This window comes from Tupaia chinensis, unplaced genomic scaffold (assembly GCF_000334495.1).
Source record: "Tupaia chinensis unplaced genomic scaffold, TupChi_1.0 Scaffold000048_1, whole genome shotgun sequence".
NCBI lineage: Eukaryota > Metazoa > Chordata > Mammalia > Scandentia > Tupaiidae > Tupaia > Tupaia belangeri.
This window is the reverse complement of record NW_006159506.1, coordinates 228,434-241,098: the sequence shown is the minus strand read 5'-3', so window position 1 is coordinate 241,098 and position 12,665 is coordinate 228,434. Positions and strand designations below refer to the sequence as shown.

Here is a 12,665-nt window from a genome sequence, read left to right as displayed (position 1 = left end):
ATCGATTCCAGCCTGCCCTCGTCACCACAGCTAAGAATGGCGCTGAGGACGCCTCCTCTGGCTCACCCAGCAGGCCCAGGACTCCTGCAAGCTCTGCTCCTCTTGAAGGGTCAGGAAAGGGAGGTGGGACAGCAGACTTTAGAGAGGTCAAGGAAAGCTGGAAGAGAACTGGAAGAAAAAAAATATGAAGGGGTGGGAGAGTAGAGGACAACTGCAGGAAACACTGGGATAGAACTAAGGAGGAGAAGCAGAGAAGGCCATGATTGTAAATGCTTTAAGGATAACGTAAAAGGAGGTGCTTGGTACCAGAGTAAGGCGTGAGAAGAGGGAAGGAGATGGGAACTCACAATGACTCTGAGTCCTCCGTCTCTTCCTCCTCTCTGGTTGGCGAGTAATCAGTGACGGCGTCAGCTCAGCAAATTCAGGATCTGCTACCACATCTGAGCTGAGGCCATGCGTTTACTGGGAGGCCCACAGGCGTTAGCTGAGCAAGGTGGGGTCTTACGGCCTGATCATATTTTTGTCCAGGTTGGAAATCTCCAGAGTGCCCTGTTGGACTGGCTGAGGCTCTCAGAGCTGCTCTGTAGGTAGAAACACTTCCTACCCTATCTTTCTTCCTTCTCACTTAAGATGGTTTTTGTTTTGTTTTGTTTTGTTTTCTTTAAGAGAGATTTTTTGCTATTGGGTGCATAAGCTTGCCAGAGAGACAGAAAGACAGAAAGCAAGAACTCACCCCCCGGGGGGGGCGAATGGCCACTCTACAATCCCTTCTCCTCCATGGTCCTATTGGGATTTTGGACACACACGCACATGTGCCCAGCATGAATTTTAAGCTGCTGGGTCCAGGACTAGAACCATGGCCGACTACATGGGAGTCCAGCGATGTAATCTTTATGTCATCTGCGGGTCCCAGGATGATTAGTTTTATGTGTCAACCTGGGAAGGTATGTAATAAAACACTAATCTAGGAGTTTCCGTGAAGGTACTTTGTAGATGTGCTTAACATCTGTAGTCAGTTGACTGTAAGTCAAATAGAGACCCCTCCAGTGAGTGGGCCTCATCCTACCAGCTGAAGGCCTGAACAGTAAACACTGAGGCTTCCCGGAGAAGAAGGAATTCTGGCTCCGGACTGCAGTATCAACTCTTAGCTGAGTTTCTGGCCTGGCCTGCAGATTTCAGACTCACCAGCCTACATAACTATGAGGTAATTCCTTAAAAAAGAAAAAGAAAAAGAAAAAATCTCCTAAACAGACATCTCTCTATTGGGTCTGTTTCCCTGGAGAACGCTCACCAATATCTCCCTCTTCTTTCATAGGCGTCAGACCTGCATTTGGTGTGAAGACCTTCACATCCCTGCCCCTGTCCCTCACAGCCTGTCTTCCCCAATGTTACCCCTAATAAATCTCTTCCATTTCCAGACCACATCCTCATTGTCACTTGAGGCTCTCTGTCCACAATTGCTAATAGCCATGAGATCGTGGAACACTTGAGTGGGAAAGAAATATGGTGTAAAAACAAGAATGAAAGGAAGGTCGAAGGTCAAGAGAAATATGGGGGCACAGCCAGGAGAAGCACAGAGGAAATGGCCTTTCTATAAATGTGTGGCCATGTCAGATTTGAAAGTTCTCTTAAATAGATAATCTCCCAAGGGTTTTTTCCAAGCAGTGGCATGGAAAGGTACCAGGCAGGAAGGCGGGAAGGCAGACCCGTGCACACTGGTGTTGATCTCATACTTACTTTTACTTATGGGAGAGTCCATCAAAAATGTAAAATTCCCCTTTGCCGATTGCCATCCTCTAAATTACTTTATTTAAGAACGCACACAAAACCAATATTCCTTGCATTTGCTTCAATTATCTCCCCAACTTTTGTAGATTTTTCTGCCTTGCATTTGAACAAAATGAAACTACATTGTAGACACTTCTGGTGTTTTGCTGCTAATGTTTCCCTGTCTGTTTTACTTGTGGTTTCAATCGAGCGGGACAGGTGACCATCGGGGGTGACGTGTATGACATAGTGAAAGCCATGGCACACACAATCCGCTGCACATGGCTCAGAATTAAAGGATGGGAGCTGGGGGCCAGCACATGGCATGGTGGGTGAGTGCTGGATTCCTACATGGCTGACCCTGGTTCAAGTCCTGGACCTATGGCTTGAAACTCACGCTGGGCACATGTGAGTGCATGCCCAAAATCCAAGGAGGAGAATGGAGGAGAAGGGATTGTGGCATGGTCATCTCCTCTAGGGGGTGAGTTTTCACTTTCCCTCTCCCTATCTCTGTCTCCCCAGCAAGAGCATGCACCCTATGGCAAAAAATAAAATAAAATAAAATAAAAATAAATGAAAAGAGTAAGATTCGTTATGCAGATTTAAATCAGTGCCTTTTACATTAATAACAACTTCTAGTGATTTAGAATCATCTATAACTTCCTGGTACAGAGAAGGATGGAGATTACAAAGATATTTCCTTTTTACATATAAATTGCCCTTACAAAAGTGTAAGTTGGACTTCATTTTCTGAGCTTTGCCTGCATCTACAGTTCCTCAAAGTCGTCCACTCAAAATAATCCTTGTGATGCCAGAACAGCCAGGGATGCTGTTTCAGGGAGCTCAAAATCAGGTCCATGGCACTCACCGCCGAGAGACGAGAGCTGGTGAATGAGGAAAGAAAATTATTTAGTGAGAACAGCCCTGGGGAAAGGGTGGACCCAGTCCCTAACCATCTCCACTGCACTGGACAAAATAAAAAGCTTATATAGGAGAAGAAGCAAAGGGCAAGGTCATTGTCTTGGGGCAAAAATGAGAAGACAAGAGGTCACTGTCTCTGGCAGGATCAAAAGGAGAGGGCAGCATGGGGCAATGTCTGCTCGAGGGACAGTCTCCTTTCTGGGCAAGGCCAGGCAGAATGGCCAGTTTCCTTCTATGGGACAGGCTTAGAGGTAAGCAGTGATTAACAAGGCAACGGAAGCAAACTGAATGAGCCAAGACAACTCTTAGATCCCGGTATAGAAGGTAGGAGTGGATTTGTTATGCTTGAGCTAATAAAATCTTCTCAATCAGTCATCTGGGGAGGGGTTGGTGACATTGTTTCTTTCCCCATCTCTAGAGCCAGGCATCTCTAAAGACTCAGCAAGGTTCTTCTTGTTCATTTCCATTAGTTAAACTTAAGGTTTCGACTATGTGAGGAGGTTTCTGCAAGACTCATTGTGAAAGAGGTGAAACACAGTAGTTAAAGACCCATTTTCCTAAGGTTTAATCTACTAAAATGGACTAAATATAATATAGTCACTTTGGTTTCCAATGGCCCTGTTACCCTATAAGGTGGCATATTCCCGTCTGCTACCCCGACATGCTCATCAACACCACACTTCCCATCACCACTGGTGGATTCAAAAAACACACCCACGTGACCAACTGGAAGAAGCACCTTGACTTTGTCGTGAAAGTCACAAACGCAATTTTGTTAATGACTCCGGACCTTCGATCAATTACAGCCAGAGGTTCAATAAATGTTTGTTGCATTGAATGGCCCAATGTTAATTGTCGGTCTCATCCTCAGGTGTTCACAGGAGGGGTGCTTCGCAAGCATAAATGGGATTGACAAAGTGACATTTTTATTCATGTGCACCTAACAAGACGGAAGCCAGAGGAAGCAGAATGAGAAGTGTGGTTAGACGCCAAGTTTGTTCACGCTCATCAGGGGCCAGGGAGGTGGAGGGGATGAAGGGATCGATGCCTCAGAGCCCACGATTAATGCAGCTGGTTAATGTATTAACAGCGGCCCCGGGGTCTCAGAGCAGCCCTCTCAGCCTCTCTTCTAACAGCAACCACACAGGTCCCTAAGAGCCGGGAATGGCAACACAACACAACCCAATTCCACACAGGATTAACGTGGAGGTGCAGTCACTTGTGCCCCGTGAGACTTTACTACTGAGCTGCCATTGCACACCTCTTTGGATAAGAAAGCCAACATGCCAATTAAAAGCCTGACTTTGCAGTGGGACAATGGGATAGAATGTGGGTTCCATTCTTTCCCAGCTGAACAAAAGCAGTGGATCTGCTCCCGGAGCCCCTGAGACTGTCAGGCGGTGCAGCCCTTTTGAATGGGCGCGGCCGGCACACACACTTCCCAGCTATAACACACTGGCTGGGTAGGTAACGAAAGGGGAGTACATGGTGATGAATCGGATTTGCAGTTTGGCTGTTCAGGGTGCAGGAGGGCCTCAAAGAACAGCCAAGTGACCTTATTCCATTTGTATCACTTGTTAACCCAAATCGTCGGTGACTTTCGGAACAATTACTGCCTTCCTGACACAGTGAGTCTGGAGCCTTCCCCCTTTGCATTATTAATCAAGTTCACGCAGCCTTACTTAGCAGGTTATGATGTGCGCTTACTCGCAGACTCTGCAGCGAACAAATTAAAGAGGCTTGCTCCACTCTAGGAAAATCCCGCTGTTCAGCCTATTCATTTCCCCTAAATGCTTCTCCACTTCAAATTGACATTCCAGCCATGTTGCATATGTTTTTAAAAACCATCGTAGAGGTCAGTAATGTTAAACCCTTACCCATGACAACAATTTACTCTCGACGCCTGTGTACATATGCAGAGGAGATACACACACACAGTGCGCGTGTGACCGCACACACGCCATCCCTTTGGTGTCTCTGGGCATTGTGGAGTCTCCCTGCCCATTGTGTTTCAGCCTTTTACGGGCCGCCTCTTTCTCCTGTGAAGAGAGATTACAAATACAATCCTAGAATTGCAAATAGAATGGTGGATGCCTTTTTGTTCGCCTTCCTGTCCAAGTTGTTACAACCTTTGTCATGGTAATGAGCCATCAGAATTTCATAGCCTGAATATTCTCCCCACTCCTATAGCGCATTGTGTGCCTAAATTTGGATGAGTTGATGGTCTCTCTCCCTGCTCTGCTTGTGGATAAAGACAGCTGGAAAAGTTGACCTGTTTTAAGACAACCAAGTGTTCTCAAAAAAAAAAAAAAGTACAGAGTTTATTGGTGTCTAGAAGGGTCCAGACTGCAGCACAGCAAATCACCAGAGGGTGTCTAGAAATGTGAAAATAAAATACCTCCCTGCCAAGTTTTTCCATTGGATAATGAACCAGATAGAAGGGTTTTCTACCCTAGCTGAGATTTCCCCAATCATGACAGAGCAGCCTTTATCATTCATGCAGGGGATGTGTGTTAAGCACCTACTCAGTGCTAAGCAGTAGCTTCATTGCCCCCTGGCAGGCCTGGACCACGAAGGGACACCTTTGTATGTATTAACGCCAGTGCGCAGGCCCAGAACATTGGGTTTGAAACAGAAGAGGAACTCTCCAAAAAAGAGTGGGCTTCAGTTTTGCTTTCTGTTGAGGAAAAAAGGAAAATTCGCCAAATTGAAAATCAATAAAGACCAAACTCAAAGTAAAACATCTTTCCAAGGAGCTTGGCATGCAAAGTTCATTGACATTTTAATTTTATTTATTTCTTTATTTGGAGATGTTTTTGCTATAGGGCGTGTACACTTACCGGAAATACAGAGAAGGACAGAGAGACAGAAAGTGAGAAATGACCTCCCAGGGGGATGGCCATGCCGCAATTCCTTCTCCTCCATTCTCCTTTTGGGATCTTGGGCATGCATGCACACATGCCCAGTGTGAGTTTAAGCCACCGGGTCAGGCTGCAGTCAACTAAATGGGAGTCCAGTGACATAGCCATTATGCCAACTGCTGGTCCCAGGTCTTAAGACTTGTAAACTTCCTGGCCTTTTGAGCCATTCTTCCTCTGGCCTCTCAGGCCCGCTTCTGCCTTTTGGAAGTGCACTTTCTCTTTTACTTAAAGAACTACCTTTTCCTTTTGCTATTGGCATGTTTTGTGACTGAAACACAAAGAACCTAATATCACAGCGGCCATCCTGCAACTTCTATTGTGACAAGTCAGGGCAGGAGGTGAGCTCCTACCTGGGGCCTCCTGTAGTCTGTTCCTTAAACTCTTGGTCATTTTCATCTTCATTTCCATTGAGTCTCTCAGTCAAAGTGGGCCAACAAAGATGGGATTGATAGCTCTTGGTATGGACAACTCACACAGGGCTAGAAACTGCTTCTGGAATGTCCTGTTAAGGCCTTAAGCCCCTAGGGGTGAGAAAGTTGATGTCCCAGGTGCACGATCACTTCAATGATTGGTTCAAGAGGGCATGGTCATCTCAGGAGCCTTCTTGATTGGTAGGATCTTAGATAATCAATTTCCACTCTGGGAGGAGACAGGCAATCTAAGGCCTTCCCTGCATGTTCGGCCACTATCCTTGTTTTGTGCATAGCGATAAAGCTTCCTCCCAACTTATGCCTGCAGTGTGGTCAGTGGTGTTGGGTAAGAAAACCTGGTCTGGGACCAGCAGTTAGCATAATGGCTATGTCATTGGACTCCCATGCGGTCAACCATGGTTCGAGTTCAGTAACAGGTTCATCTCTATACTTGTCAATACAGCTCTTGGATCAAATTCCACCAATAACCCCTCATTTGTAATAGCTACTACGCTGGTGATCCAGCCACTGACTTCACCCGTGAGTACCTAGTACCACTCATCTCTGACTTTGGCCAGTGTGAACACTGGCTGAAGAGAGATTCTGAAATGGTAAACGCCTGGCCAGGCCACTCCTTCACTTAGGCTGCGACTTGAGCTCACACACACACACACACACACACACACACGGCATCGCATTATTGATGCCACCGTATTTCAAAGCCAATTATGGACATCTTAACCGCGTATGAGGTGACCCAATCTGTATTTGATTTCTGACATGCATGAATAATTTATTCCACCAATATTGCATCAAAACTGTGTCCCGGTAATTAGATGAGGGTTTCAGTGACAAAGCAGAAACTGTTGGGGTGGGTGGTCTGTGAGGTTATGGCGCATAAAAGAGCTTTTCATTCCTCCAGCAGATGGGGTCCCTTAAGGATAAAAGAGGCTGAGAGCCACTTGAATTGGCCTCAGGGCCATAAGCGACAGACACCCAGTGCTGGCTGTGGTTAAGTTTCAGTAAAATGCCGAGCACAAAGCCTGGCGCTGAGCACCTGCTGACTACCTGGGAGGGCCCTTCCTCCTCGGGCTGGGTGTGTGGGAGAAACCGAGTCCCTCTCCAAGCAGATAAAAGTTTCTGTTATGGGATTTGTCTGAATTTGTAGGGGAAATTGTTGGGGAAGCCTAGAATAGAACTTCCAGCCCTTGGGCTGTTCGATTTCTTTCTTTCTTTCTTTTTTTAAAGATTATTTAATTTTATTTATTCATTCGTTTATTCCAATTTGACTAGAGAGAGACAGAGAGAAAGCAAGAAAGCAAGCTACCAGGTCCAGGACTCGAACTGTGGTCGGCTACATGGGTTTGCCTAGTGCTTTAACCACCATGCCAGCTGCTAGTTGCCTGGATACCTCTTTTTCCTGGGATGTCTGCCCTCCTCCTCTGCAGACCCCTTTACCAAGAGAGAGTTTCTCAAGGAAAGTGAGAGCTCTGATGGTTTTCAAATAGCTAGCTCCTCTCAAAATGCACTGGAGCTTGGGCCCAGCAGGTGGCATGGTGGTTAAGGTGCTGGAATTCCCACGTGGCTGTCCATGGTTCAAGTCCCGAACTTGGTGGCTTGCTTTCTCCCTCTCCCTCTCTCTGTCACTCTTCCTCTGGCAAAACCCATGTGAAAAAATAATAAATAAAATAATTAAAAAAAAAACAACTATTTTAAAAAATGCACTGGAGCTCATGTTTTCAGTTTCCAAGTAGGTAAACAGAAAGGCCTGCTTTCTTCCCTTTTTTCCTTCCCTCCTTCCTCTCTTCCCTCCTTACGTTATCCCTTTCTTATTATCTTGTCACCTAAGGGTGGGGCATGGGGGGAAAGAAAGAAAAAGAAAAATACCTGCAAAGTGTTTTGCATTGTGTGTGTGTGTGTGTGTGTGTGTGTGTGTGTTGGGGCATAGAGGTGGCAGGGATTAGGGACTATATCAGGAGGAGCCCATACTCAACTAATTCTAAAAATAATTCTTTTTTATTTTTTAATTGCCAGAGGGTGCATGCACTTGTGGGGTGGGAGAGAAAGCCTTCCTTGTGGCATGGTCATCCCACCATCCCTTCTCCAGTTTGCCACCCTTTCAGGATTTGGGGCACACACATGCACCCAGCATGGTTTTCAAGTCTGGGGCCAGGATTCGAACTGAAGTCAACTATGTGGGATCTGGTTCTCTTAACCATTATTCAGTCCTACAGAATAATAAATTAGAACCTTAGAAAACTCTGAAACATGGCTAGCATGGCATTGTTTTCATGTCCTTAGAAAGACTCGTGCACTGGGACTAGCAGTTGGCGTAATGGCCACGTCTCTGGACTCCCATGTAGTTGACCGTGGTTTGAGTCCCGGACCTGGTGTTTTAAACTCACTCTGGGCGCATATGCGTGCGTGCCCAAGATCCTGAGAGCAGAATGGAGGAGAAGGGATTGCAGCATGGCCATCCCCCATGAGGGTGCTTTCTCTCTTTCTGTCTCTGTCTCCTTCTGTCTTTCTGGAGAGCGTATGTGCCTTATAGCAAATACCTCTAAAAAATAAATAATAATAGAGACATCTTCACGTGGCCAGATGGTCAAAGGACCGGAAGACTGAGCTTGCGGAAGACTGAGCTTGCTCTGACCACGCCCTCCTGAATCACTGGACAAGAACCATTGCATTGTTATTCCACGAGGTCGGGGCTGCTAGGCTGTTCCCGATATTTGCTCACACAGGGCCCTGGCCTGGAGAAAACTGTCCTTTCTCACCTCTCCTATCCAGTACTCTGGGCAGCTCCACTCCCTGCAGAGAGGCAACTCCTGATTTGCTCAGAAGTTTCTCAAAAGCGACAGCTCAAATAGTCCTGACGATTTGCTAGATGAACAATGATCGCTTTAACCTCCTAATTAACATTGTTAACATCTGCTAACAAAGGACATCTAACAATATCTTAATGAGGAGGGATTTCCAATTTGTGACAGGGGCATGTTACACAAACAGGGCCCCATTCTTCCTTTGTTCCTGGGCTCAGCAGCCAGAGAGATTACAGATATGACACCAGAGCTGCGTTTGCTGTTGATCATTCTATATCCTTACACGTGTACGCGACATAATTAGTGTCTTGGCTAATGTTACCTGTGTTATTGTTTGCACTGTAATTTGGAGAGAATAGAGTGGGTGATGAGGGTGATTTAGATCGGGGCAGGCATCTGCTCTCTGGTTTTCCTTCCTACTTACTGACTGTAGCTACTGAACAAACGCCCGCAGGAGAAAACCTGCAGCAGAAAAAGCAAACGTTCTGGGGCCTGTGGTTGGGGATGATGGGTGTATACGAGGAATAGCCTTTGGGTCGTTCCAAACAAACATGGGCGTGACTAACCATCTTGATCCTCATTCCTTTTCCAAGCTCTTATAACTTGTTTTAAAAGCTATTATCTATCACTTAATTATTAAAAAGTGTCTACTCTGTTTTCATAAATTATCTATGTGTTAGAGATAGCAGCATATGAGAGAGAGATTCATGGGGGAGAGGGAGGTTCCAAAGCCAATTATCCCAGCTGGGAAGGTTTTAGAACAACATGGGATCCTTAAATTATTCTATACTAGATCATAAAAGATGTGCATGTTTGGTTAGGTGAGTGGTGAAAGGGGAGAAAGAAGGGGTAGAATTTGTAATAATCCCTGATTCTTCATCCTCATCTATCTTAAAGACATCCTTGTCACTGGGTCTATTTCTTTGAGTCTTAACTTCTTTATCCTGAAGACAGAATTCATATTGGGAAGAATGAACTTCGGATGTTATTTGGAATTACCATTTAAATAAACTACATCATCCAAACTATGAAGAAACACAGGAAAAATACTTAATAACATCTCTGGCAAAAGTTAATATTCAACAAATTGTAGCTATGATAAACAATATCATATTATAAAGTTATATATAATATACGATGACATTGAAAATACATTACCCAATTGATAGTGTTATATATAGTACATGATATATGCATACATAGGAGAGGGGCAGACTTCCCCCCCAGCCTCCTAGATTCAACAAGGCTAGGCAATTAACTGACAATGGGCAGATTAACATGAGAAAAGGTATTACACATTTATTATGTGCATAGGCTGTCTCAGTGAAACCTGAAAAATGGTGAGATTTGGGAAATTATATACCATCTTCATAGGAGAAAACTTGAAGGCAGGGGTCGACAACATAGGAAAGAGTAAATTTTTTTTAGGAAAGATGAATGGACCCATAGACTAGATGGTAGATATGATAGTTTGTGACAAAGTTTGCCCGGGGGTGTGCCTTGGCACGATTTTTGTCACTATAACAGAATACCACACACAGGGTAATTTATGAAGAACAGAAAGCTATTTTTCACAGTTCTGGAGACTTGAAAGCTCAGGATCAAGGTGCTGGCATCTGTTTTTTGGTGATGGTCTTCTTGCTGCATCCTCACATGGGGTAATGGCAAGAGAGACTAACTCCCTGCAGTATGCCCTTTTATAAGGGCATCTAATTGCATTCAGGAGGAAATAGTTCTCATACCTCAGTTACCTTTTGAAGTCCTACCTCTTAATACCATCACACCAGCAACATTCAAATCATAGTAGAGTGGTGTTGATGTCCAGTCTCCTGTCCTGTGACAAGAGAGAACTTTCCCTAGTTAATGGAACTGTTGAGTTCTTTTTGGAGGAACTATCTTTCAGTAGGTAATGGAAATTTAGAGAAAGTCTTTCTATGCATTTGCTGTTTCACAAGTGCCTTCAGCTCAAAATAATCAATATGCCAAGGTGACATATTTGGGGTGGCATGTCCTAACTCCTTCACGTGTAATATGTAATATAATCAGATGTTCAGAATCTATTTCTTTCTTTTTTTTTTTAAAAAAAAAGATATTAACTCTTAAAAAATTATCTATTTATTTATTTATGTATTATCATTATTATTTCTGAATTCACCAAAGAGAGACAGAGAGAGGGTAAGAGGGAAAATGAGAAAGCAAGCCGCCAGGTCTGAAACTTAAACCACAGTTGACCATGTGGGAGTCCAGTGCCTTAACCACCATTCTACCTGTGGCCCAGTTCAGGATCTATTTCTATACACTGATCTGAGCTATCAAATGGTCTCTTCCCTGAAGTCATTAGGACACAGGCCAGAGGTGTGACTTCCTCCTCCCAGCTTACCAGGCAGAACCACCAAGAATCATCCAGCAAGATAGAAGATAAAATAAAACAAAGTAAAAAACTTTTCAGTGGGAGAACTTGTGGTCTGAGCTCATGTTGAAAAGCTGCCAACCTTGAATTGGTGCTATAGTTTGAATGTGTCCCCTGAAAATTCTTGTATTGAGCCACTGGAACAGGATTAAGAGGGTAAAACCTTGATCCAATTATGGTGTTGAAGGGTAGGGCCTTTGGGAGCAGATTAGTGACTGGGTGCTCAGGGCAAAGCCCTCACAAATGAGTCCTGATGAGTTTAGAAGGAGAAGAAACGAGAGAAAGGAGCTCACAGCCAATCCTGCTTTATTTGCTTGCACCCCGAATCCTCTGCTTCTGCGAACAGGTGTTTCTGCTGGCCATGTTGTGAAGTAGCTGGCGTGGTGCTTTATTCTCTATAAGTCACCCAGTCCAGGACATTCCATAGGCATCACAATAATGGACTAAGACAGTGGCATTTATTCCTTCTGCCTCCACTCCTGCCCCTCACCCCCCAAAAAAAAGCATGCCGTGTTTATCTTGGGCCAGGAGAGCTTTACTGACAAGGATGCTGTAGAGACGATGTAAAGATAGAAGCATGTTACAGACACCTTTTTCTCTCTCTTACACACACACACACACAAACAACTTTATGAAAGTTTTTGATTACTCCTAGCATCTGTTAAAGGAAAAATAATATTCTGAGACTTATTAAAGACAGTAAAGGAGGTTCTTCAAGAAAGGACTGCCCTGCAGGAGGGGAGAGAGATGGAGCTCGATTCCACCTACAACAAGGAAAGTGGGGATTTCCATATAACCAAGGAAGATGGCAGTAGTTGGTGAATGGAAAGTATTAAGAAGAGACCTAAAGGGTAGGAAGGATTCTTGCTAACTTGACCTAACAAGATTCTTGCTGAAGACAGGCAAGAGCTGTCAGTCTCTACCTGAGGGAAAATGGTGGATGAAGAATCCAGTAGTACACAGAGTGTGATTGGATATGGAAGATAGAGGATTCTTGGACTTGACAAAATTCTTGCTGAGACTGGGTGGTGTAGGCCCAACAGGGAAGACACTGAGGGTCAAAGTCTGCAGAGTTTGGGAGTCTGACTAAAGTTTGGTAATGGCCAGTATCCTTGTCATACCATGTGCCTTCTCCCATCTCTGCTACCTTTAAACACACGCATCATACACCAGGTTGACTTAATATATCACTACTGGGCCGCATTAGGTCATCTTTGGATATTATTATTTCCATTATTTTATACATTCGATGGCTATACACCATTTGGCTTGTAAAGAGAATTTACCCAACATGAAATACATCTCAGACCAGTCCAGTTGAGAATACTATACACATTATCATCAACAAGTAATGTACCATTTCTGTGTCCCACAAACATCTCGCCTTTGTATTTTTTCTCCCTGATTTCTTTCC

The 12,665-nt window shown here is 44.5% G+C and overlaps 1 long non-coding RNA gene across 1 annotated transcript in view; it reads right to left on the bottom strand.

Moving 5' to 3' along the window:
- Positions 1-2,439: 2,439 nt before the first annotated feature.
- The window catches only part of LOC114009286 (uncharacterized), an 11,159-nt gene continuing 933 nt past the window's right edge, over positions 2,440-12,665 (bottom strand). The window contains exons 2-3 of the long non-coding RNA XR_003550734.1: positions 4,566-4,727; positions 2,440-2,651 (exon numbers count right to left, since the gene is read on the bottom strand). This is a non-coding gene — a long non-coding RNA (uncharacterized LOC114009286). The remainder of the gene's footprint in view (positions 2,652-4,565; positions 4,728-12,665) is intronic.